Source organism: Camponotus vicinus, unplaced genomic scaffold (assembly GCF_025532165.1).
Source record: "Camponotus vicinus isolate PSW18456_S1 unplaced genomic scaffold, iyCamVici1.0 SCAF_1, whole genome shotgun sequence".
Taxonomy (NCBI): Eukaryota; Metazoa; Arthropoda; class Insecta; order Hymenoptera; family Formicidae; genus Camponotus; species Camponotus vicinus.
In genome coordinates this window covers 25,056,713-25,082,418 of record NW_028141945.1, presented here as the reverse complement: position 1 = coordinate 25,082,418, position 25,706 = coordinate 25,056,713, and the positions used below count along the sequence as shown (strand labels likewise).

At 33.0% G+C, this 25,706-nt stretch overlaps 1 long non-coding RNA gene and 2 pseudogenes across 1 annotated transcript; 2 read left to right on the top strand and 1 right to left on the bottom strand.

Annotated features, from left to right (window-relative positions):
- The window catches only part of LOC145961836 (proto-oncogene tyrosine-protein kinase ROS-like), a 155,887-nt pseudogene extending 154,623 nt beyond the window's left edge, over nucleotides 1-1,264 (top strand).
- Nucleotides 1,265-11,492: 10,228 nt separating this feature from the next.
- LOC145973007 (uncharacterized) lies at nucleotides 11,493-14,581 on the top strand. Its single transcript, XR_014439331.1, has 4 exons — nucleotides 11,493-11,687; nucleotides 12,371-12,475; nucleotides 12,547-12,651; nucleotides 14,066-14,581. It is a non-coding gene; the product is annotated as an uncharacterized LOC145973007 (long non-coding RNA).
- Nucleotides 14,582-16,736: 2,155 nt separating this feature from the next.
- LOC145961780 (uncharacterized) lies at nucleotides 16,737-18,844 on the bottom strand (annotated as a pseudogene).
- Nucleotides 18,845-25,706: the final 6,862 nt, after the last annotated feature.

The following is a 25,706-nucleotide window of genomic DNA, read 5'->3' as shown; positions in this document are numbered from 1 at the left end:
TGCGTCGAGCTTACTAACTTTATACTAATGGTACTTTGCATCTCATTTAACTTGATTGATACACTTTGATAGATTTATCGATATAAAATCTAACAAAAGATATACATTATAAAGATGAAAGATAACACTCGTAAAATATATATATATAATATTTATAAAAATATTACAAATCTTCAAATCATACTTTGTTATACATAACAAATTCTATGATTTTCGAAGAGAATTATGTAATACGGTGACACTGAGATTTCATAAGTTATGCACAGGTATTGATATGGAAATCTAAAAGTTTTCATGAATTCTCTTTTGAAGACTCGATTGTCACACCATAATAGTTTCTCTTTTCTTCCTTTCTGAAGGAAATATTATTTCTCTAAATATGATATGTTTTTTCTTTACACCAATTGATTCCTCTCATTATTTTGTACATAAAAGTATTAAGGTAAGATATTAAGTATTAAGGTAAGATATTAAGGTAAGATATTAAGGTAATCGAAAAATGAATATTTTACTAGATATTTTATTGTTTATGTAAAATTAAGAAATTATTTCAAGCCTCATAACTCAAAAAGTACTTAACGAAAAGGTACTTAATTATAGTGTTTTGGAAAGCTCTCGAGATAAGCTACAAGAATATCTAATGACAAATAGTAGGTTCCATTTAAGAAATTGAAGGTGACCTTCATGTGACCTTCAAATAACTCTTCAAGGTCAAACCAATGATACCATCTTATGGCCCCCTCGAAACCAAACAACTTTTGTTTGAAACATTTTTCTCTCCCGGGCTTGGTTTTCGAGTTATTCTCCATTAAAGGTTAAAATGGTCCACCCTGTATATAATTATGTTAATATGTACGATCTTAAAATCTCTAGAAAGCAGTTTGTGCAAGCCAACATCTTTCAGAGCATTTGTACAATTCGACAAAAATCAATTCACAAAAAAAGTAAACGATATTTTTGTGACATTGAGGTAAAGAATCTAAATTTTCAGTTTATATTCCCTCGTTTTTTTCTTCTTTTCTTAAATTCAACGACATAACTATATCAAAATGTTAATTCTGTTATAATTTTACTAAATATAAAAAGACTGAAATGTTATTCTTTTACAGATGGAACCAACCTGAAATTTTAGATGAAGTACAAGGGTACACAGTGCAATGTTTTTTCATGGAAGACCTAAACGAGATTCAAATCTGCGATGATAAAAATATCACAACTACAACATTGGAACACACGGTGCAGAATCTAACATCTAACACGACATATTATTTTCGAGTACGTGCGCATACTAAAATTGTTGCTGGTCCTTACACGGATTTAATCAATGTGTCGACTATACATGAAAATCCAATACCTAAATTATTACTCACAACAGATAACAGTATCAGAATATGGGACCTAGATTCAAATACCACTACTTATCTCGTAATGTCAAAGTACGTATACTGATAAAAAAACATAGTTACAATTATCATAAATTATTTTTAACACTAACTATAAAGTTAAAGTTATTATTATTATACACAAGTTTATTATTATCAACATTACAGTAGTAATAATTATAAAAATAGAAATCTCATCTATAATTTTTTCACTTTATATTTGTAGTTGGCTCTTTTTTTCAGTATATTAGGTGTCACTTACTCGATACAAGACAATAGAATTTATTGGAGTGTCGGAAAACACCTAATGACATTAAAGATTGACGAAAATAATATCACAAAGATGGCTAGATATAATAAAGAACTACGTGATCTCTGCCTTGACTGGGTAGCAAGAAATCTATATTTGGCCTGTACAAAGTCAGGCTACTCTTATATTATAAAGTTTGACTTAACAATGTGGGAAAATGGCATAATTAAATTTGATGAGATTTTCCAAGCAAAAACTACTTTTGACTATTTAATTGTATCACCATCTATGGGGTACGTTTACTACCGTTCACCTGAAAAAATAATTTTCCATTAAAGATTTATGCAAATTTATAATTTTTCTATAATTTTACGTGGTTTTATAATTATGATCGTAAGTAAAAAAAAATAATAAGTTATTATATAATTATAAGAATTTCGAATTTTTACTACATAGTATAAGTTTCTGTTTTTGTTAAAATAATGTTTTATAATGAGTAAAATAATTATATATTTTTTAGAATTTTATATCGCATATCATACAATCGGAAGAATGGAGAATATGATATGATGAAATATCATCTCGATGGAAAAAACGAGCAAATTTTTCAGATAAGTGCATCTTTTTGCCTATTTTATCATATACATTCTTTTCGTGATATGATAATTGATAACATGAATAATGAGGTGCCGTTATTTTAGGTTAAGTGAGAATTACACAATTGTAACAGACATTAACGTTTTTATGTACAATACGATTTTACACAAGAAAAACGTAGGTGATAACATCAATTTCAAATCTATGACGATTGACAAAACAAACATTTACATTTTAGCAATTGATTTGTTTCAATATATTCTCTACGTTTTGAAAAAGAAATATGCAAGAGCGTAAATGCAGCCGAATATATTGAAAAGATAAGCTCAGTTGAAAATCAATATTTTTTTAGAATTTACGCTTTTGATAAATCGTCACAACCATATCCTCCAATGAGATGTCTGACACCTGAGGAAAATAATATATCTTCCGGAGCCGGTTGTAAAGAGTAAATGCAAAAATATAATTTACCAACTACACCCACACAGCACATGATATCATTCGAATATTCTATACTCATACTGTAAATATACGTTACAGATGTAATATACTGAGAATATTCCCATAACATCTCTTGTTGTATATCATTTTTCATATATTCTCAAAATATACTTTGAATATCTCGTATTAGTATATTCTTTCTCGTATATTTTCAAGATGTTCTATAATATTGCATGTGTTTCTTCATTTTGCCGCTACGCGCGCCACCAAACTTGTACTTAGGCCGGAATTCACAGTCCATTCTATATTTAAGATTGTCTTAAGTCTGGTCTTAGGTCGTCTTAAGATTCTGTTCAGTCAATAAAATAGCCGTATAAGACTTTCAAATCTTACTTAAGATGATCTTAAATATAAGAACGGACTATGAATACCAGCCTTAATGTTTGATAAAATGGATATAAAAGGACTGGTACTAACATGAGTTCCAAAGTTTCTTCTTTTTTCTTTTCAGTCAGTTTAATTTATAATAAACTGACTTAATTTAAAATTTTTCATTTGTTTAGTAATTTGGATTCCTTGTTGGGATTCAGAATATTAAACAGATTATTTGAAATTAAAATGAGAAATAGTGTATGTGCGTTTACTGCATTTATTAAAAGTATTTCTATTACATATATGAATATATTATATATGATATACTATATGAATATATATACATATAATACATGCAAGAGATATACCGTTAACATTCTATAGATATCTCTAGTATATACCACAAGATATTCTCAGTATTTGTGCTATTAACCAAAATAGGCGGACATTAGAGCATTCTTAGTATATAGGGAAGACCGGGGACAAAAGTAACAGCGTCATGAAAGTAACAAGCCTCGTAATAAACTACACAATATGTTGAATAATTTGTACTATACATATAGTCAAACGCCCCGATTCTCTTCCTTTTCAGCTAATTGTTGTAGAACGATCGCGCCGGTTGCACATGCAGGAGTGAAATTAGTGTATTTGCATTATTCATCTAAGTATTTCTTGTTTTAGTTTTTTTGTATCTATGCCTAATTAAAGTGTATATATTGACGTTGAATTATTTGCCGGTGTATTCTTCTAAAATGTATTCACAAGTTTTTATAGTTGATTTGGCTAAGTCTTGCATCATATTTAAGTTATAATGCTTTTATTCTAAAAAATGTATTTGGAGACGAAAGTAACACGACACTCTGTGGACGAAAGTAACATGTTTCAATGCTTAAAGTATAAGGGCTGGCCTCATAATAACTGTACCAAAGGTAATTCTTATTACGTATGTCATAATTGTGATTCGAAATAGATACCAATCTCTTTTGTATAAGTAGTTATCATCCAATTTTTACACTATTATTTAGAATTAAACTATTATTTAGACTTAAAAAAGTACAAAATTGGTGTGATAGTAAGTATAATTATTTTATGATTAGTTATAATTATTTTGCTTAACAAAGATTATTTCTTTTAAGTTTTTTAAAAATGATAAAAATAAATATTAATTTATTTTTATCATCTTTAAAAAACTTAAAAGAAATAATCTCCGTTAAAAATAAATATTTATTTTATTTTTTATTTTAATATAATATAATACAAATTTATAATAAAAGTTATCTTGTTTAATAAAAGATTATAATAAAAGTTGCCTTAAATTGAAAAAAGGCATATTTATTTAATTTTTCCGAAAATAAGAACTGGTACTTTTATCCCCAGACTATGTTACTTTCGTCCCAGGCGGCCTGGGCCAGGCCCCTAGTTACAAAAGTAACAATCAACGTACTTGCGAAGAGCTATAATAACTTTTTAAATATTTATCATTTGAGATTGAAATATAGGTATAATAATGGAGCAATAAATGGAGTTTTTTTAACATATAATGTTTTTTTTATATCTCTAACGATAATTAATTAGTGACCTATAATACAAAAAATGTTACTTTTGTCCCCGGTCTCCCCTAATGTAATTTTTGCTTTCTTTATGCTACTAGCAAAATGAAATTTTATATTCCATGATGGAAACTGCGTTATAATCAAATAGAATAGAGAACATAAAATTATAGATATTTACTCCATATATATATATATATATATATATATATATATATGTGTGTGTGTGTGTGTGTGTGTGTGTGTGTCTGACAAGCCGATTATCAATAATTTTCAAAGACTCAAAGAGAATTCAAGGAAGTGTAAAATTATGGAAGGAGTAAAATTATTGACAAGTTCCTTGATTTAGATTTAAAGGATGAAGTTCTGAAAATCATGCTTGTATAGATGCAGACTCAAGCCAGTCAACGCACATGTTTCAAGGTAAAACTAAAAATTTCTTTTTTTTTAGGTATGTTTAGCAATCAAAGTTAAAAAGAATAGAATATGAAAATTTAGAAATATTGAGAAGAATATTAAAAATGTTACATAGTGACTGTAGGAATATCACTTAAAAAGATTATGTGCTATATCGAATATTTCAATGATATGATCATATAATTTCTCAAAATCTTGGGCTTTGTGTCAACCCTTTAATCGCATTTTCACCAATTGTTTGAATATTAAATTCTATTTAATTGTTTTCTGCTGGATAAGGCACAGTATAAGCGTATATTTTTGCCAAGACTCCAGAGAAAATGGATTATAGATTACAGAAAAGAAGCTATTGATAAAATTTAATGTATGCCTATTATTTTGTTTATAAAATCTAAAATCTAATTTTGATGTATTATTATTGTACTATTGATTTATTATGTAAGAAAGTGTATTTCCTAAAATATGTCTTTCATCGACGAAAACGGAAGTTTCGTATGTTTCATTATATTGTTTCAGTGGTGATTGTACAGCGTGTTTCTAAATGATTCATCCGATTTCACAAGGCTGTAACTTATACATGAATGAAGGTAGAACCTCGCGGCAAATGTAAAACTACATATCGAAACGTCAAGTTTTCCGTGGCACATGTTGGATATTACCGGTTCACTTAGTTAGGTTGCCGGTAGTCGCCCTGGTGCCGCTACAGCTGGTACTCTGGTACTGCTAGCGCGCATGTTCAGTATGCGTCGAGATGGTGACAACACAGCAACAAAAAGCGTTTTGTATTCTCCGTTTCAACAAGTGTGAGTCAGTTACAACTGTGCAGCGTGATTTCCGTCGACATTACGGGTTACAACGAGATTGACTACCGTTTAGACGTATGCCATGCGTCCGGTGGAGGGCACATTGAACATTTGTGAAAACTTGGTATTCTTAAACTTGGTATTCTTACACGTATATTAAAATTTATCCGAAGGTTCTATCTTCATTCATTTCAAAGTTATAGCCTTGTGAAATCGGATGAATCATTTAGAAACACGCTGTATTTAATTAAAAAAATACTGCACAATGGTTCGGTAAGTTTTTAATGGTTCTATGATTCAGATGAAAATGTAAGTGATTTTTAAAAATCATTTTTGGGGTTGCAATACTTGTCGAGGGTGGCAAGGTATTTAATATATTGCATATATTACTTTTACTATTTTCTTGTGTATTTGCGATTTCCATATTTAGCGGCGAATATTGATCTTATATTCAATATTAGTATAATTTTTCCTTCGAGAAATTGCCGAATAGATGTCTCATGCCATGGAAAAGGGGGAGACGGAGGGAGAGGCGTCTGTTGCCGAAATTTCGCTCACGAGCGGTTGAAAGTCCCAAGTATCAAAACACGACATAAAAACAAATAATGGCACGAATGTCGCACAGGCTCGTGATTTATCGAATGCTCTCGTGTAGATCGAGGGCGAGAGTATCCGCGAAAAATTAGATCGAAAACACACGGAAGATATTCTTTAAGTCAAAAGTGTCTTGTAATTTAGTCTCGTTATCTCTCGCTCAAACAATCGCATAAAATTCGAACCGTTTTGATTCGATATACAAAAGAAATACATAAAAAAGTACATAATCACAATACTTTTATCGGATGTTGGACATAATCTTATCCTATGTGGTTTTTCCAAACGAAATCAACTGTTTTGCAACGTTGCTGCTTTCTACATCGCCAATAATCTCCGCCACAATAGTCACATAGTGCTGTGATAATATAAATATCTCGTTAAATAATTTTATTATTAAAAGACTGAAGCATTTTATAACTGAATAGTTTGTGAAAGAAGCTGAGTGATATTTTATTTGAAGGTAATAAGAATTTTTACTCACATCCAAAATATATTACGTATTAGAAAGATTATAATATTTCATTTGTATCGTATTGTTCCAGTGGTAATTGTATATATATTCAAACAATGTTGCCAGTGGAATTCACCGGTGGTATGATTCATACCAATATTAGTGGCGAAGTAATTTTTAATAATAACGCGACGATACTTGTCGACAAGGATGGCAAGGTATTTAAAATATTCTATACATTACTTTTACTATTTTTATTAGCGATTCATCTAATATAGATAAAATCCCTAAAAAATAGAAGATAAATAGAAGATAAATAGAAGGAATAAAACTTATACAAATTAATTTGTACAAATTAATATAAGACAAAAAAGTAAAAAAAATTTAATTAAAAAAACGACGCCCTTTTCTTACCTTTTCTTTTAAAAGATAAGTTTTTAGGGATTATATCAATATCATTCGAGTTTCGCACACAAATATTGCCGCAATCTCTATATGATACGCGATAATTTAACGCGATCGGCTGTGCAAACGAGAAAAGCACGTTTAGTGAACCGTGAATAATGTCACTGACAAAATACGTGAGCCGATGTTCTTGTTTCGAGGACACGCGGGTTAAAAGAATACATTGACATCGCTACGATTGAATCCGTCATTTTTACAAACAATTCTGTTTCCTTTCTCTAACACTGTCGAAATCTTTAAAGCTAACGAGAAGTTTAAATAGAGGTCCAATGACATTAATCTTTCTAAAGAATTAAATATTATCTATATATCCAAGATTTTTATAATATATTTGATTAATGATCTCTACAAGATCATCAATTTTCGCAATCAAAATATTCAAGAAGAGAAAGAAGAAATAAAAAAATCTGGATAAGAAAAAAATCTTTCGTCCAAATTGCCTATTTTAATATCTATTTTGATATCAAGCGCTTGTCTGCATTGAAAAACATTTTTATTTAAAAACAAAATCAAATTTCCATCACAGTCTGATTGATAGCGATACAAATCCTTCAGGCGACGTGTGAAAGCCCATATATCAAAATATTTATGATTGTCACAATCACTCGTTATTAGAATCGTTTGCGTATTCTACCATTTCGGGCGCGATCAAAGAGAAACGACCAATGTTCTGAACGGAATATTTTCATTTTAATGAAACATAGAGATGTCTAGATTCAGTTGCCACTAAAAAGTCAATTCGCAGTAATGAATTCCAGAAAATGTCAACTCGTTTCTTATAGACCTTCCGCATCTAACAAAGTAAACTTGCACCATTTCGTGTAATGGTGGATATAAATTTATTATTAAGCTTTTAGCGTGAATGACGACGCTATTATCTCTGATTTTAATAATTTAATGACTAAATTTCATTAATTTAATGACAAAAAGAGCACTAAATTGTATAAAAAGGGTCTAACTTCAATCGCGTTATATACTAATCATCCTTGAGCTATTATTAGTTTCTATTTTATATACTATATCAACAAAATATTAGAGTATTTAATGTGGAAAAGCCGTAATTGCTTGTTAATTAAATTTTCGATAAGAACGAAAAGGCACATAAGCAATTCCGGTTTTCCGCTTCTCAAGGTACATTAAATTTATTTGTATTAAATATATTTTCCACTAAGATCATTAAAAATCTTTAAATAAATTTTCTAATCTTATCATATTATAGTAGTATTATACATTTTAAACTAATTTAACATCTATAGATTATGATTACAGTGTTATAATTCATATCCAGGATTATATAAAAGTAGCATTATTTAGTTTATTATAATGTAAATATAAGATTAAGATGCTGAGTATTTCTAAGTTTTTAATAATTTTATTTAAAAATGATGTTTTATTTTAGACTAAAGTTATAATAATATTCTTATAAAAAATTTCTTATTATAAATATGTTATCATTAATAACCAGAGCTATTTCTTCATTTGTATTTCGAAGATTTTTTTCTACTGAATTACGAAAGAAAAACATTTCTTAGAAAAAATTTAATTTTTCCATTTTATTTCCGGCAATTGGTCCTTTTGCGATATTTCATCAATTTTGCCTGTATTAAAATAATTCTCAAGAAACAAAATCATCTTACTCAATAGAAGAGAATATCATAACTCTTCCCCCCCCCCCTCTCTCTCTCTCTCTTTCTCACGACTGGAAATTTTACTTCAAGCAATTTAAATCACCGTTTCTCTTCGTTCTCCATACTCGCCACATCTAGGATCTAACGGATGCTTCTGCAACATTGACACTATTTAGACTAATAAAATTGGAAGTTTAACGGATAGTTTAGCTTTGTGAATAGATGCATTTATGAACTTCATCTTTCATACATTGCTACGTGACTTATTCGTAAATGCATATCATCAATGAGTTCAATAAAACTTTCCTCGAAGGATTGGATAATGGAAAGCTGTAACCGTTCAGAAAATCTTAATTAAAAATTTTCATATTTCGATTTTGCGTTATAATATTTCCGTTTACAGATCATGCAGCATAAAAATAAAGATACTTTCTTTATACATATAATTCAAACTCGCTCTATCGGTTAAGCTTAGTAAGAATTCGATCCGTTCAGCCGTTATTGAAATCCGGTAATCTGAGTTATTCTCAACTGCCCGACTCACGTCTAGATACACGGAGTGCCGCGCTAATGTTTCGCATGAACTTGGCGCGAGACACTACCGTGTCTCTTGATAAAACAATAATTATATTTTTATTAACATCTGTATTATACAATATCCAGATTAATGCTGTTATGGAAAATCCAAATACGAAAGAAAATTTAAAACTTGCGACAATTAATAATACCTGGATTTATTGATTGCCATACACATGCAATGCAGTATCCGAATTTTGGATTGGGTTACGATAAAACTGTCTCAGATTGGCTGGAAGCCTATACTTTTCCATTGGAGAGGCGCTATAATGATGAAAACATTGAAGCACGAGAAGTGCTTGACGCTGTTGTGGTATGTATCATTGATGATGTTCATTTTAAAACTTTTCATAAATACATTTTGGAGTAGAACAAAATTTGTTTATCCCCTTAGTCGGCCTACTTCTTCAAAAATCTTAAATGACAAAAGGAGTCAAATGGTATATCATTTTAAAGGTCTTTTGATTCTTTATAAAATTCTCCTTCCTTTTTTTTATTTACGTGAATATTTTTCGAGAAAACGCACTTGGAAGTTTTAAGTGTTAACTCAAAAGAGTTTTACATACAATTTGGAGCAGAATTTATTTATTTGTCATTTATTACAACAAATGTTTAAAATGGTCCATTGTTTTCTAAACTATAATATAAGCAAGAATTTGAGAATCGTTTATATTATTGTTTAGGAAACAATGGAGAACATTTTGACATTTGTTATAATAAATGACAAATAAATAAATTCGGTAAATGTTTACTTTAGGTCACACAGCTCGACAAATTTTTATTTTCATATATGTTGTAGAGGATACATTCCTAAGTAATACATCGTTTGAATTTTGTGGCGCTCTCTCTTCGTTCCTGAGATATGCAATTTTGAAGTTTCATACTTTCATGTCATCTTTTCGTTATATCCTATTTATGTGTTTACATTTTTGTTTACATTTGCTCAACACGGTTTTATATTATATTTTTCTTGTGTGTTTATATTTTTTTGTTTACGTTTGCTCGTTGTGACTTCCATGTCGCTAAACTATAGAAATATCACAAATGTATGTGTACACACACACACACGCAGGGGGTGCAAGGGGGGGCCTTCGGCCCCCCTTCCCGCAACCATCCCGCCGGTAGTCAAGGTGGACCTCGCTTTCCAACTTACAGCATATATCCATTGTGATTGAACTCTTCGCAATGCGTCCCCGATGGCCCCCCTTGCACCCCCCCGCGCGCGCGCGCGTGTGTGTGTGTGTGTGTGTGTGTGCCTATATTTCTTCTTAAACATACATGATGTGGTAAAATTATATTGTATTCTTAAAACTTTTTTTGTTAATAACTATTTAATAAATAACAATAAGCGGCTAAAACCTTCTGAAAGTTATTCAGAAAGATGACCTCAGGAAATGTAAACAGAAAAATATAAACATATTTAGAAAGTAACGAAAAGATGATACAAGTAAGTATGAAACTTCAAAATTGCATATCTTAGGAACGAAGAGAGAGCGCCACAAAATTCAAACGGTGTATTACTTAGGAATGTATCCTCTACAACATTTGTGAAAATAAAAATTTTTCGAGCTGTGTGACCTAAAGTAAACATTTACCATAAATTCTGCTCCAAATTGTATCTTTGTATGTAAAACTTTTTTACCACTTAAAACTTCCAAGTGCGATTTCTCGAAAAATATTGACGACGGGATGAAAAAAATTTCGTTGCATTTAATGTCCTCTACGAAAACAAAACTGACATCTTTTGACACTTTTCGTAAAAAGTAGTCAATCATGAAATAAATGGATGGAAAATTTTAAAATGAACACCCTGTATAAAATAATAATAGTGTATACATAATATAAAATGACACTATAACATATAAAATAATGCTATAAATAATATGTAAAATATATTAGTATAAAATAAATGTATAAATGTTGTTTTAATTGAAGAGGCAAACTATTCATGCCGGGACGACTACGGCATGAATATAATGCATGCACGTTAAATAGAGCATCTCGGCTATTCACCAGAAAAGTATCCCAGTATCAACAAAGAGCCTTCATCGGCAGAATAAATAGAAACGTTCCTCTAGACGGGGCAATTTGTGAAGGAACGGAACAATCGATCAAAGGAACAAATGATTTTATAAATTCCATCAAACGCATGAGAGGGGTAAGAATTCCAGAAAAGATAGGGATGTATGTGGGAAGAGGTCAGACGTATCTATACGCCCATTTGGTCAACGGGCGACAGAATCCATCCGTGGCAACGGCATCGACGCATATTCTGTGGAGAGAGCATTGACACACTTTTCAGTCCAACGAATAATTGTTAGAAAACAATTCGTGGACCAGAAAAATATGTGAGGTGCAAGTGACTGGATCGGGAATCGAACCCGAGTTTTTCGCTTTCTGGGCAACTGCTCTAACCAACTAAGCTATCCGGACCTCACACTTCATGCTGCTTTTAACACAGTAATATGCGACTCCCGAGCGATGTTGGTATCTCGTTCGATGGATGCAATGTCGATTGCCACGGAGGATCCTTGAAAGGTTGCTCACTGTAGCTTTTATCGGAAAAGTAAACATGAACGTTACACGGGACGATAAATATTATGAAAGCACGGCAAAATCAACTTCGAGTACTAAAATCCTTATACAAAGCTTAAAAGAAAAATCATCAATTTATATGAGGAACCATATAATAATATGACATATTTTTTTTTAAGTGATTATATATTAACGTAAAATTTTCTATATAATAATTTTCTAGTTAGAAAATTATTATATAGAAAATTTTACGTTAATATATAATCACTTAAAAAAAAATATGTCATTATTCAAAATTTCTTGTAGTATCTAATAAAACCAATTATTACTCCTGGATGTGCATTAAATTGCGATATGGAATTAATGCGACGGCTGGCGATGATTGCTAGAGAAAAAGATTTACAGATATAGGTATCATATTGTACTCGCATAACATTCATCACATGCTAATGTCAATTCTACATGTTTTTCATTTTCTGTAGAGTCACGTTTCTGAAAATAAAGATGAGGTAAAAGCCGTGAAAGAAAAATTCGGAAGAGCGACATACACAGATGTATATGAAACTGCTGGTTTTCTTACCGACAAGGTAAGATTTAATTTTCCTTATATTATTATTCTCGTACACAATAAAGATATACCGATGATAATATATATAATTATAATGTCGATTCTTTTACAATGTACTTAATAGATTGATAAAGGAAAATGAAATTTTACCTTGTCGGTATATCTTTATCGGTATATCTTTATTGTGTACGAGAATAATATATTATTATTCTCGTACATAATAAAGATATACCGATGAAATATATGTATATAATAAATATTTAAGATAATTATGCACTTTACGGACAATCTCACCGATTTCAATGATCTTGACATATGTTGTCAAGCTCACTCTCCTGAGTAAGTATCAAAAGGTTTTAAGTGTCGCTCACTATTTATTAAAAAATTATTAACGAAAAAAGTTTTACGAATTATGTGCAATTTTTAGACATTATGTACGTTTTAAGAGTCAAGATGAAATGTACATGCGTGGATACAGTGTGTTCCGCCATTCCCTACGGGCGGGGCTCCACTTTCGGAAGATATAACCTAACCTAAACCTATTTCTGATTTAAAACTAAAATTTAGTTTAAGATGAACCTTGCTTCGCGTGAAAAGTTGCAAACCCATGTGAACTTCGTTTTATTTTGCAAAGTACGTGCGTGGTTACAGTGGGTTCCGCTCACCTTTTGGGGGGGGGGCTCCACTTCCGGAAGATATAACCTAACCCAAACCTATTCTGATTTAAATCAAATTTTAATTTTACATCAGAAATAGGTTTTTTTCAGGAATAGGATTTGAGTTAGGTTATATCTTCCGAAAGTGAAGCCCCCCCCCTACGGGGGGGGCGGAACACACTATCTTCAAGCATGTACTTTACAACACAAAACAAAGTTTACTCTACATTTAATGATGATCTTCGCTATATATTAAACATATATTCCATCAAATATAACTTCTTAAACGTACATGCTGTCGCAAAATCATATTATATTCATTAAACTTGTTTTGTTAATAACTTTTTAATAAATAATGAGCGACACTTAAAACCTTTTGATACTTACTCAAGAGAGTGAGCTTGACAACATATGTCAAGATCATTGAAATCGGTGAGGTCGTCCGTAAAGTGCATAATTACCCAATTGAAAAAAGACACCTTACTGATTTTAGTACTAATTTTGTAGTTTGAAAAAAAATTTAATTTTAAAAATTCAGACAAATATCAAGAAAATATAATCAGCAAAATTGAAAAGCAGAATTAAAATTTGATAATTATTTTGTGTCCAATACCCGATATACTGTAACGTGCGTTTTTTTGGCCATTCGTTACAAGAACGTAAGGTCCAATCATGGTAGGATTTTTTGAAGTCTGCGTTCTCCTGTTGCGGAGAAGAAACGGCCCTACGTTTGCGCCTCGCATATTTGCGAATTCTCACGCAATTTTCGTATTTAAGCGAATACCGATGCCTCGAAATCCGAAAAGATACTCGATGAACGAACATCTCATATCATGGAAAAGGGGGAGGCGGGGAGAGAGACGTCTATTGTCGAAATTTCGCTCATGGGTGACTGAAAGTCCCAAGAATCAAAACGACATAAAACAAATACTGGCAGGCGAAGGACGCGTGATAACAGAATCTTGTGCCAATCAGGATTCGCCACGCAAAGAAAGGGATAGATCACCAACGTGTCTCCTATCATCCTGTTTCCTAAAGGTCTTTCACTCCTCACTATTCGACGAGCGCGAGTTCAGGAAGGACGCAAAGCCTCTCCGCAGTGCCTCGATAAGGAATTTTCCTAAGTTGGTAAGACGATCATTTTTCTTTTATAAGATTTCACGTCGCGCTCTGGGTGAATCGCGATTAATACCCTGCGTATTCGTGTGTCTCTGTAATATTCTGTCATATTTCTTTTTATATTTATATTCACGTGAAAACTCGTTAGTATTATTATTAATCTCGTGCATTTATATAATTCTTAATCATACACGTTACATGTTATATAGCTTTTAATCCGAATAATTCGCGAATTTTTGCGCTCGATTTTCATACAGCTAAATAATGATAGTTATAATTCGAATGTAATATATAAGATATCACTAATTATTATTATATATTAAGATATGTGTATATATATATATATATATATATATATATATAATTATTGTTATTATTATCGAATATTAGTAAAAGTTGAATATATCATATCTATTATTCTATTGAAATTCTTTCGTTCTTATGACGCCTTGTTTCCCGTTCTTTTACAGGTGTTTCTCGCATTTATTCTACGTAATAATCTATGTAAAGAATATTGAAAAAAACTGTAACATTTTTAATTTCATAGAATGGAACAGCGAAATAATGATACATATATAAATAAACTCCAAAACAGTTTGCGATGGAAAAACGTATTTATTTTCAAAATTGTAAAACAAATATGGGCATATATTATTGTGTCTTTGAGGGATCTTGAATGTCCTTGGTTTGTATATTACTATAATTTTCATTTCTAATGTTTCCAAACAAATGAATAGATAGAAGTGATTATCCTTGCGAGATCATCCAGATTCAAATTTTGATTTTTAATTTTGTAAATATCTTAACAACAGTTGACTTTTCGGAACAGGCTCTGATATAAAAATTATTAAGCTCATTATCGATGGAGTGATTCAAAACTCATCTTATTAAAAAAAAAGAAATTATAATTGGCAATATGGAAACCAAGAACATTCAAGGATCCTTAAGATCACCACTGTATGTACCCTTATTTGTCTTACAATTTTGATAATGAGTATCTCTAGCCATGTTCGAGAAAAATAAACTTTTTATCACTCATTTTGTATATGTTCTATTTTTTTATTTTTTAATAATATACGATACTGTTAATTTTTCAAATATTGCCTATTTATATTTTTGATGTTCTCGATCTCCTTACACACTTTCGTCCCGACCGAATCATTCCCTCTACCAGTATCTGAAGCCTAATAATCTTGTAATTGTCACGATTATCTCTTGAGTGGAGATCACGAATCGCGCCGAAGATGTCGTGTGGCCCCTGTACAGTTGAAAGAAAATACATAATCACAATACTTTTATCGGATATTGGATATGATCTAATCCTATGTGGCTTTTCCAGAATAAATCCAGCTGTTTTGCAACATTATTGTTTTCTACATCGCCAATAATATCTGCCGCAATAGTCACATACTATGATAATATACATATAAATATCTCATTAAATAATTTTATTATTAAAAGATTGAAGCACTTTATAGCTGAATAGTTTGTGAAAGAAGCTGAGTGATATTGTATTTGAAGGTAATAAGAATTTTTACTTACATCAAAAATATATTACGTATATACATGAATGTTCTTTTGTGCAAAAATAAAATTATTTGCACAATTATCTATTCTTTTATTATTATAGAGTATATAATGAATGGTAAGTAGGTATATAGGGCCGGTTCTAACCCAGGTCCTCTCAGGAGGGGTGAGGCGCGAGGGGGATTTCGGTGGCGCGGGGGAATGACGTCACGTGGGACGGAGGGGATTTCAGTGGCGCGGGGGCTGCGGGGCGGGGGACGCTTGTTTCGGCGCGTGTTGGATGTTTTATCGCAAGTATAAGCAATATTATAGTACATATCCGGTTGATAAACAATATAAACAGCGGTATTCCTCAAGCAATATTGTATTACATACCCTAACGCGTCAGGACATGTTTTCGCAAACAAAATAGCTCTCGCGGTACCCCCACCCCACCCCCCACCCCCCTCACCACCCAATATAAGTAATTCTAGATTTTTTCCGTTCGACATAACCTTACAAAATAGCTCTCGCGGTACCCCCCCCCCAACCCCCCTCACCAACAATATAAGTAATTCTAGATTTTTTCCGTTCGACGTATCCTTATCTCTCTCTCATTGAATTACGCGTCGCGCGAATTTATAAACAGCGGTATTTCTTTGAAGAGGATTGGGCGGGTGAGAATACGTGCGAAGAAATTACATCATGATTTAGACTTAAAACTCTTTATTCTTCTTTTTATACATATTTTTCTTACGTATTATGTGGACTAAAGACTAAAGCTGCCAGCTCGCAATCGACGAGTTGATGCTTGTTGAAAGCGTCACTCGCGCGTATTACATTCGATACTTCTTTCGGATTTACAGTGGACGCGATATTGGAGAATTGCGTAAACTTGACATCAACTGTTTCGATAATTTTATCCAACCGAGCAAAAGTTACATCTATGCATTGATCGAGATCAAACATACGATGTAACGTCGATTCGATCATCATGATGCATACGTTTGAAGATTCGAGACTTATGAGTTTGACGTCGTTAATCGTACGAACTCTCACTGTTAGTGGTCCAACGCTTATGAAATTGTAGTCATCTTTAGAGTCGTTCCGAAGGAAATTTTGAATATTGCGACGTTGCTCGTAGAATCCCTTCCACGTTTCGAGAGATAATATCAGTTCCTTTCCCCGATGATCTCCTACGGCAATCTCCACGTAACTCGGTGGACCCACGTTGATACCAATTTCGAGGAATTTGAATTCCGTAGCTGTCAATGCGTCTACCTAGTATACGAACCGCATGACGCTCCAACGAAATGCTACGGGAAAAATTAAAATTAAATAATAGTAATAATAATACAATTTGTAAAAATAGAAAAATAGAAAAAATGTTAAACGAAACTTACTCGTCACATTTGTTCTCAAACGATGGAGTTTTATCACGACTCGGTGCATAATTATTTACGCGTCTTCCGACGCCGCTGCTGCTGCTGCTGCTTCTTTCGACGTAGTACATTTCTCTGGGGTTATGAAAAGTGAACCACGAGCAGTTAACGCGACACTGATCGTACAGGAATTAACCGAGTATACGTGACGCTCATCTTCCAAAAGTATAATGTGGTGAGGGATCAATGCTTCTAACGCACTGAAATTTAGGAGAAGGAGGAGGCGGCGCTCGGACAAAAAATTCTTAGAAACGCAAGGAAAGGATTAGGGAGAGGAAATAAGAGATCACATATTAATGTTTACATATTTTATTTTTCTTGCATTTCTTTCTGGCGTTGCGACCACCAGTTAAATATTTTGAATACATTTTGTAATGCGTCATTCTTAACATGTTTTCCACATCGCATACTATTGGTATTATCTAATTTATTTAGAGCATCAATATCTTCGTAATCTGCATCCAAGGTTTCAATAATATAGCCGTTTCCCGCATCGTCTAGTATATCGGTCAGCTATTTTCGCTTTTCAAGTCCTTTAACGTATACGACAGACGATTCTTCTTCTTCTTCTTCGTGTATCGTACCAACGACAGCTGTTGTAATTACACGCTGAGCCAAGCCAAACGGAACGTTTCCGTCTTCCCATTGTAATCCATGATGATTTCTAATCAATCACCCATGAGACTTGACATCGCTCAGATTTTGTAAGCACGCTCCACGGTACGGGACTTGCGAAAAAGTAATGCGAGAGAACATATCCCTTTCTCAGAACCGCAGCTTCCTTCACGACAAAATTTCTCCCGACAATAAATCCTTGCAGATCCACAAACGTTGGTACGGACATGACGAGATCTCTCGTCGAGAGAATGACGACACTCTAAAACCAACGCCTCGCAACACTTTGATTTATATCCTGCTCCTCTTCCCCTCTCTCTTGTGTCGCGAACACTTAGGTGATTTTGCGTACAACGTTGGTCAACGGATTGTACTGGATCACGCGATCGTGTATGATGAGACAGTACGCAGTGGTATTCGTCGGCACGTTCTCCTTACACTCGAATTCCAATCTCACATCCACGGTTGCGCTCTTGACCGATTCGTTTTGTCGAGAACAATCGATAATCACGAACGGACCGTTACGTAGAAACATCGAGACGGTGAGACTCGGCTCGAGATACTCGTATCCGTAATAATTCTTGCAGAAGCGCGTGTACGTGTCGTACAGAATGGACCATCTGTTTTTATCGAAATCCAGATTCATATCGTCGTACGGATAACATTCCGAGTTCAGATAGAGTTTCACGTTGATCAATTTGCAGTCGTCGAATCGACTCGTATCCTCAGACATAACATTCTTCCGGCCTGTTTGCAGAGCGAAGACAACGTAGCGTGGTTTCTCCAGCTGAGTCGCGGTCTTAATGGCCCACGAATGCTTGGTTGTACGCTGCAATAGCGGATACTCGTACAGATCCCACGAGCGAAAACCCATGCTGAGATATCGTCCGCTTTCCAGAGCACGCAGCATCGACAGTTTTTCGATCTCGCTCAACAGCACGTGTGGCATTCGCCATTGTATCTTGAATATGTTGATCGCAGGCTCCAGCGTCGAATCTCCAAGCAGACAATTGTTGTCGTTGCGCGATCGTATTAAGATCAATTCGTGACGAGCGTTAATCACCACGCGTTTGTAATTCTCGCAAAATCCCAATAACATGTAGAGCGGTACGCAAAAATTGAAGTGTCCATTCGCATTGGTCCACGCATCCCAGCCGGCGTTCCTCATAATCACGCTTCTATCGGATGATACCGTTACATAGTTTTTGAGCGTAATAGTTATTCCTACGTTTCTATTGCGATCAATCTCAACGCCATCGAGTTCGTATCAAATTTCATCGAACATGAATGCGACGTAATTATTTCCCAGTGTCACATCAGCTCCTCCGTCAGCTGGTGGTCTGTTTTTCATTAGTTCTCCCTCGATGTATAGGAAACTCTCATACGGCAACGTATACAGATCCTGTTGTTGTATGGGTATTCTTATTTCGTCACTGTATCCGAACGTTGTGTTGGCGAACGGGTTGTACGTGTGAGTCGATCTTGATGATACGATCGTCGAAGATCGGTTCGTCACCGATGTTGAGGATGTCGGTCATCGTTCAGCTGTTTCGCACCGCGAATCCCAAAGATTGTAAAAACGCAACGTTCGATGCGCTGAGTTTCTTTTTCTTGGATGATTGGATATTAGCGAACATCGACGTTGTTGTGTTGTCGCTGGCCTCGTAAAGATTGCGTTATCTCTCACGTATTTCAATCCGTTCAACACGAGCATCTCATACGCCGCATACGTATGTTATCGCCGTAGCCGTCGTATGTGTAATCTTACGGTGATCTCTTCTCCTCGAAAATCGAGCAATCGTCCGTTTTGGTCGACAACGCGTAACGTTAAATCCGTAATGCTCCGCGCGATGATCGGCAGGTAAATAATCTGCGCCAGCGTTTCCGATATCTTATATCCCGGTGGTACCCTCGGTGAAAATTCATGTATCGTATGAACGAGTTTGCCGTTGTTGTACGCGCCCGCGGTCACGTTACACTCTACGCGGACAATATTCACGTTGATAATGTTAGTCGGCATGTCCGATTCGTATCATTTTCGCGGCTCGAGAATAAGATTCGAGAATCCTAGCAGCGATCCAATGTTGTTGGGCTTGCTAAAGTTTATTCTGTATGCGCATTTGATCTCGCTCCTCATCGATAAGTAAAATAAAAATCGATGAGTAAAATAAAAATCGGCGAGTAAAATAAAAATCGGTGAATAAAATAAAAATCGATGATGATGAGTAAAATATAAATTGATGAGTAAAATAAAAATCGATGATGAGTAAAATAAAAATCGATGAGTAAAATAAAGATCGATAAGTAAAAAAAATCGATGAGTAAAATAAAAATTGGTGAGTAAAATAAAAATCGATGGCGATGAGTAAAATAAAAATCGATGATGATGAGTAAAATAAAAATCGATGATGATGAGTATAATAAAAATCGATGAGTAAAATAAAAATCAATGAGTAAAATAAAAATCGATGATGAGTAAAATAGAAATCGATGATGATGAGTAAAATAGAAATCGATGAGTAAAATAAAAATTGATGAGTAAAATAAAGATCGATGAGTAAAATAAAAATCGATGAGTAAAATAAAAATCGATGATGATGAGTAATATAAAAATCGATAAGTAAATTAAATATCGTTAAGTAAAATAAAAATCGATGATGATGATGATGATGAGTAAAATAAAAATCGATGAGTAACATAAGAATCCATGAGTAAAATAAAAATTGAGGAGGAGAAGGAGGAGGAGGAGGAAGAGGAGGAGGAGGATTAAATTCAATGAGTAATAATAATTCCTCAAAATATTAATTATTTTAAACATTGTACATATTTTTATATACATTATTGATATCATTTACATACATTATTGATATCATTTGGATTTTATATTTGTATTACAGATATCGTAGCTTCAATATCAACTCCGCTGCAGCGCATCAGTGCCGGTGAGTGACCTTTTATTTTGAAGCAACGGATTTGTAAATGCATGAAAACATCCGTTGCTTCTAACTCGATTGGCGGGACAATAGGCGTGAAAAATGAAAATAAAGTAAAATATTTTTTAAATAGATATTTTTATTAAAATTTTATGATGATCTAAATGAAATATACTTCCATTACAAATATCGGCCTTTGCAATAGAATAATTTTAGAAATACAACTTTGAATCTGTAAATACTTAATCTAAAACATAAAGATAATTATAAGTAACCCGCCAACTGAGTCAACGCATGCTAATTATTTTTAATATATGCACGATAATTTATATTTTGCGATTTTTGAAGTCTGAATGACGTGCATTAAAATACGATCGTAAATACGCATGATCGTAGACAAATGATTAGTCTTAATTATTATAACTAAAAATCGATTAGTATAAATAAAAATAGATGAGTAAAATTAAAAATCGATGATGAGTATAAATAAAAATCGATGATGAGTAAAATAAAAATCAATGAATAAAATAAAAATCGATGAGTAAAATAAAAATGATGAGTAAAATAAGAATCGATGTGTAAAATAAAAATCGATGAGTAAAATAAAAATCGATGATGATGATGATGAGTAAAATAAAAAACGATGATGATGATGATGATGAGTAAAATAAAAATCGATGATGATGATGAGTAAAATAAAAATCGATGATGATGATGAGTAAAATAAAAATCGATGAGTAAAATAAAAATTAATCATTAAAATAAAAATCAATGATGATGAGTAATATAAAAATCGATGAGTAAATTAAATATCGTTAAGTAAAATAAAAATCGATGATGATGATGATGATTAGTAAAATAAAAATCGATGATGATAATGATGATGAGTAAAATAAGAATCGATGAGTAAAATAAAAATTGATCATTAAAATAAAAATCAATGATGATGAGTAATATAAAAATGAGTAAATTAAATATCGTTCAGTAAAATAAAAATCGATGATGATGATGATGATGATGATGATGACAATGACGATGACGATGACGATGACGATGACGATGACGATGACGATGACGATGACGATGACGATGACGATGACGATGACGATGACGATGACGATGACGATGACGATGATGATGATGAAATAAAAATTGATTGATAGATAGATAGATAGATAGATAGTTTATTGGTTCCCCTTAGGGTTACAAGGCGCTTTTTTAAAAGGAGCGTACCCGAACCTTTCACAATCCAAGGCAAAGCTTACATCCCTCCCGACCTGGCCCTTGTGCGACCGCTACATTCTGTTCCCCATACCCTCCCTACGTACCCTCCCCTTCCTTGCTCTCCATCCCTCACCCCCCTTTCCACTCTCCTGATCCTTCTCCTCCCACTCTCTCTAGTCTTCCTTTCGTGATTACACCGCTTTCCATCTTCCTCTTCCTCCTCTGCCTTTCTCCTGTGCTTTGCTTTCTCTGTCCTGTCTCTCTTCCTTTCTCGTCTCCATTTCGCTCCTCTCTAATCCACTCCTTTCCATTCTCCATCCTGTACCGAAAGTAACTGCAAAACCAAATAAAAATTAAAAACCGGAGCACAGCGGTTATCGACTCCTCATCCTCTCTACTCCCTCCACTTCTTCCATTTCCCTTAAACTCCCTCTCCTACCTTTTTCTACCTTTCCTCCTCTATCCCTATCCTCTCCCCCCTGTCCCTACTTGTCCCTCCCTCTTCCACCTCCTACCCTTTCTTCTCCTACTCTCCATTCCCTATCTTCTTCACCCTCTAACTCCTCTCTCCCTTTTCCACTACTCATCACTTTCCTCCTCCGTCTCCTTTGTTTCCTCGTACCACCTATTTCTTTCCAAATCCCATCCCCATGCCTTTCCATCTATGCATACCCTCCTATTCGTCGTCACCACTACCTTCCCCTTCGCCCTCTCCATCTTGGCCCTTTCCACCAATTTCCACCTCACCCTTCTTTCCTCCATCGTCAAATCCTCATCCACCCCCACCCCCCAATTCCTCCTTATTTCCCAGCCCCTCTCCAATAACTCTACCCTGTCTTTCACCTTTCCCATCCTCACAATTAGCACCGTTCCCGCGCTCCCCTTCCTCTCCCGTACCTCACCAATCTCCACCTTTCTCCTTAGTTCCTCCCTCACAATCCCCTCCATCAGCCTCTTCCTTTCCTCCGCACATTTTTAAGAAAAAATATGATTTTGTTAATTGCAAATTACATATTTTTTCTTTGAAACAACTATGTGTTTTCTTTACGCTAATTGATTCCTCTTATTATTTTGTACATAAAAGTATTAAGGTAAGATAATCGAAAAATAAATATTTTACAAGATATTTTACGGTTTATGTAAAATTAAGAAATGATTTCAAGCCTTATAACTCAAAAAGTTCTTGAGGAAAAAATATTTTATTATAGTGTTTTGGAAAGCCCTCGACATAAGCTACAAGAATATGCAATAAAAAATAGGCAGTTCCATTTAAGAAATTGACGGTGACCTTTACGTGACCTTCAAATGACTATCCAAGGTCAAATCACTGCCACCATCTGATGGCTCCCTTCAAGCCATATAACTTTTGTTTGAAAAATTTTTTTGTTAGATTATTGTAAGTGCCTTAAAAATCGTGGCGACCGTTACAAGGACCATCCTGTATGTACAGGGTGTCCCATTTTAACTTGGACAGTAAAATATCTCAAAAACTAAGCCCAGCAAACAAAAATGTTTCAGACAAAAGTTGTATGGTTTCGAGGGGGACATAAGATGGTACCATTGGTTTGACCTTGAAGAGTTATTTGAAGGTCACATGAAGGTCACCTTCAATTTCTTAAATGGAACCTACTATTTGTCATTGCATATTCTTGTAGCTTATCTCGAGAGCTTTCCAAAAAACTATAATTAAGTACCTTTTCGTTAAGTACTTTTTGAGTTATGAGGCTTGAAATAAATTCTTAATTTTATATAAACCGTAAAATATCTTGTAAAATATTTATTTTTCGATTATCTTACCTTAATACTTTTATGTAAAAAATAATGAGAGAAATCAATTGGTGTAAAGAAAACACATAGTTGTTTTTAAGAAAAAATATGGAATTGTTAATTGCAAATTACATATTTTTTCTTCAAAACAACTATGTGTTTTCTTTACACCAATTGATTCCTCTCATTATTTTCTACATAAAAGTATTAAGGTAAGATAATCGAAAAATGAGTATTTTACAAGATATTTTACGGTTTATGTAAAATTAAGAAATTATTTCAAGCCTCATAACTCGAAAAGTACTCAATGAAGAAATACTTTATTATAGTGTTTTGGAAAGCTCTCGAGATAAGCTACAAGAATATGCAATAAAAAAATAGGAGGATCCATTTAAAAAATTGACGGTGATCTTCACGTGACCTTGAAGCAACTATTCAAGGTCAAACCAATGGTACCATCTTATGTCCCCCTCGAAACCATACAACTTTTGTCTGAAACATTTTTGTTTGCTGGGCTTAGTTTTTGAGATATTTTACTGTCCAAGTTAAAATGGGACACCCTGTATATATATATGTAAATGTTTATAAAAATAAACAAAAATATATTTAGTTTATAATATAATCAATAAAAAAATATATATATAGTTATATAGTATAGTATAGTGTATTTTTAAAAATAAGTATATATAATATAGTATAAAAATAAATATATATAATATAGGTATATATAGGTATATATAATTTACACATAGTTATTTTTAGTATATTTTTAGTATGTATAGAATTATATATTAGTATGTATAGAATTATAATTAGAGTTTATAATATTAGTTTATAGTATTAGTAGTAAAAATAATATAATAAGCAAAAATGTATATTTAGCTTATGTTAATACACACAAATTCAATTATATGTATATCATTTAAACATATTTAATAAATAACAAATGTTCATTTGTAAAACTATTTTTTGTTATTGTAATTAATTACAAATGAGACATTCACAGGTTAGTGATTAACTTCATTTTTAAAACTTTTCAAAATTTTGGTGCGAAAGCACTTGATTGATCAAAATCAATTAGTTTGGCACTAAAATTTTAAAAAATTTAAAAAGTGAAGTTAATCACTTTAGCTTGTGGGCGGCTCAAATATTAAATAATAAAAAACATCCTATTAAGTATATATTCTTACCTCAAGAATATCTAATAAGAATATTTAATAAGAATATCTCTTTAGAAGATCTACCTCTTAACTTAAGAGGATCCTCTTGGCGCCTATTTTAATGGTATATATTCTAAAGATAAGTGGCATATTCTTAAGTTAAGAATACAATTTTTTCGGTGTACTTCGCAGTTCGCACTTAGCAATTCACAGAATTTTTCGCAAGTAAAACCGCTTTTAGTAAAATCGATTTTAGTAAAACCGCTCTTAGTAAAACCGCTCATTCTTATTAGTAAAGCCGCAAAGTTACGCCGCTATATTCGTCTTCGGACTTATCTCGACGTCTTCGCCGTTTTAGTTCCTGAAACTTTGTACATTTTTTTGTAAATATAATTTTATTTAATTGTGTGGTGTGAAATAAAAAGATCAGAAAAAATACAAAAAAATACGTGTCGTGTAGAGTCTCTGTAGCTATAACAAAATTGTCGTGTCCTATTCTGTAACGCTCTCTCAAATTCTGCGCTGTCGCGGTAATCCGTAGTCGCTCCGCAAACATATATATTTATTTTTTTTTATATATTGATGAAAATGATAAGATATCAAAAGTAGAAAAATTATGTGAGAGAATATATGTTCAATTAGAAGAAATTAA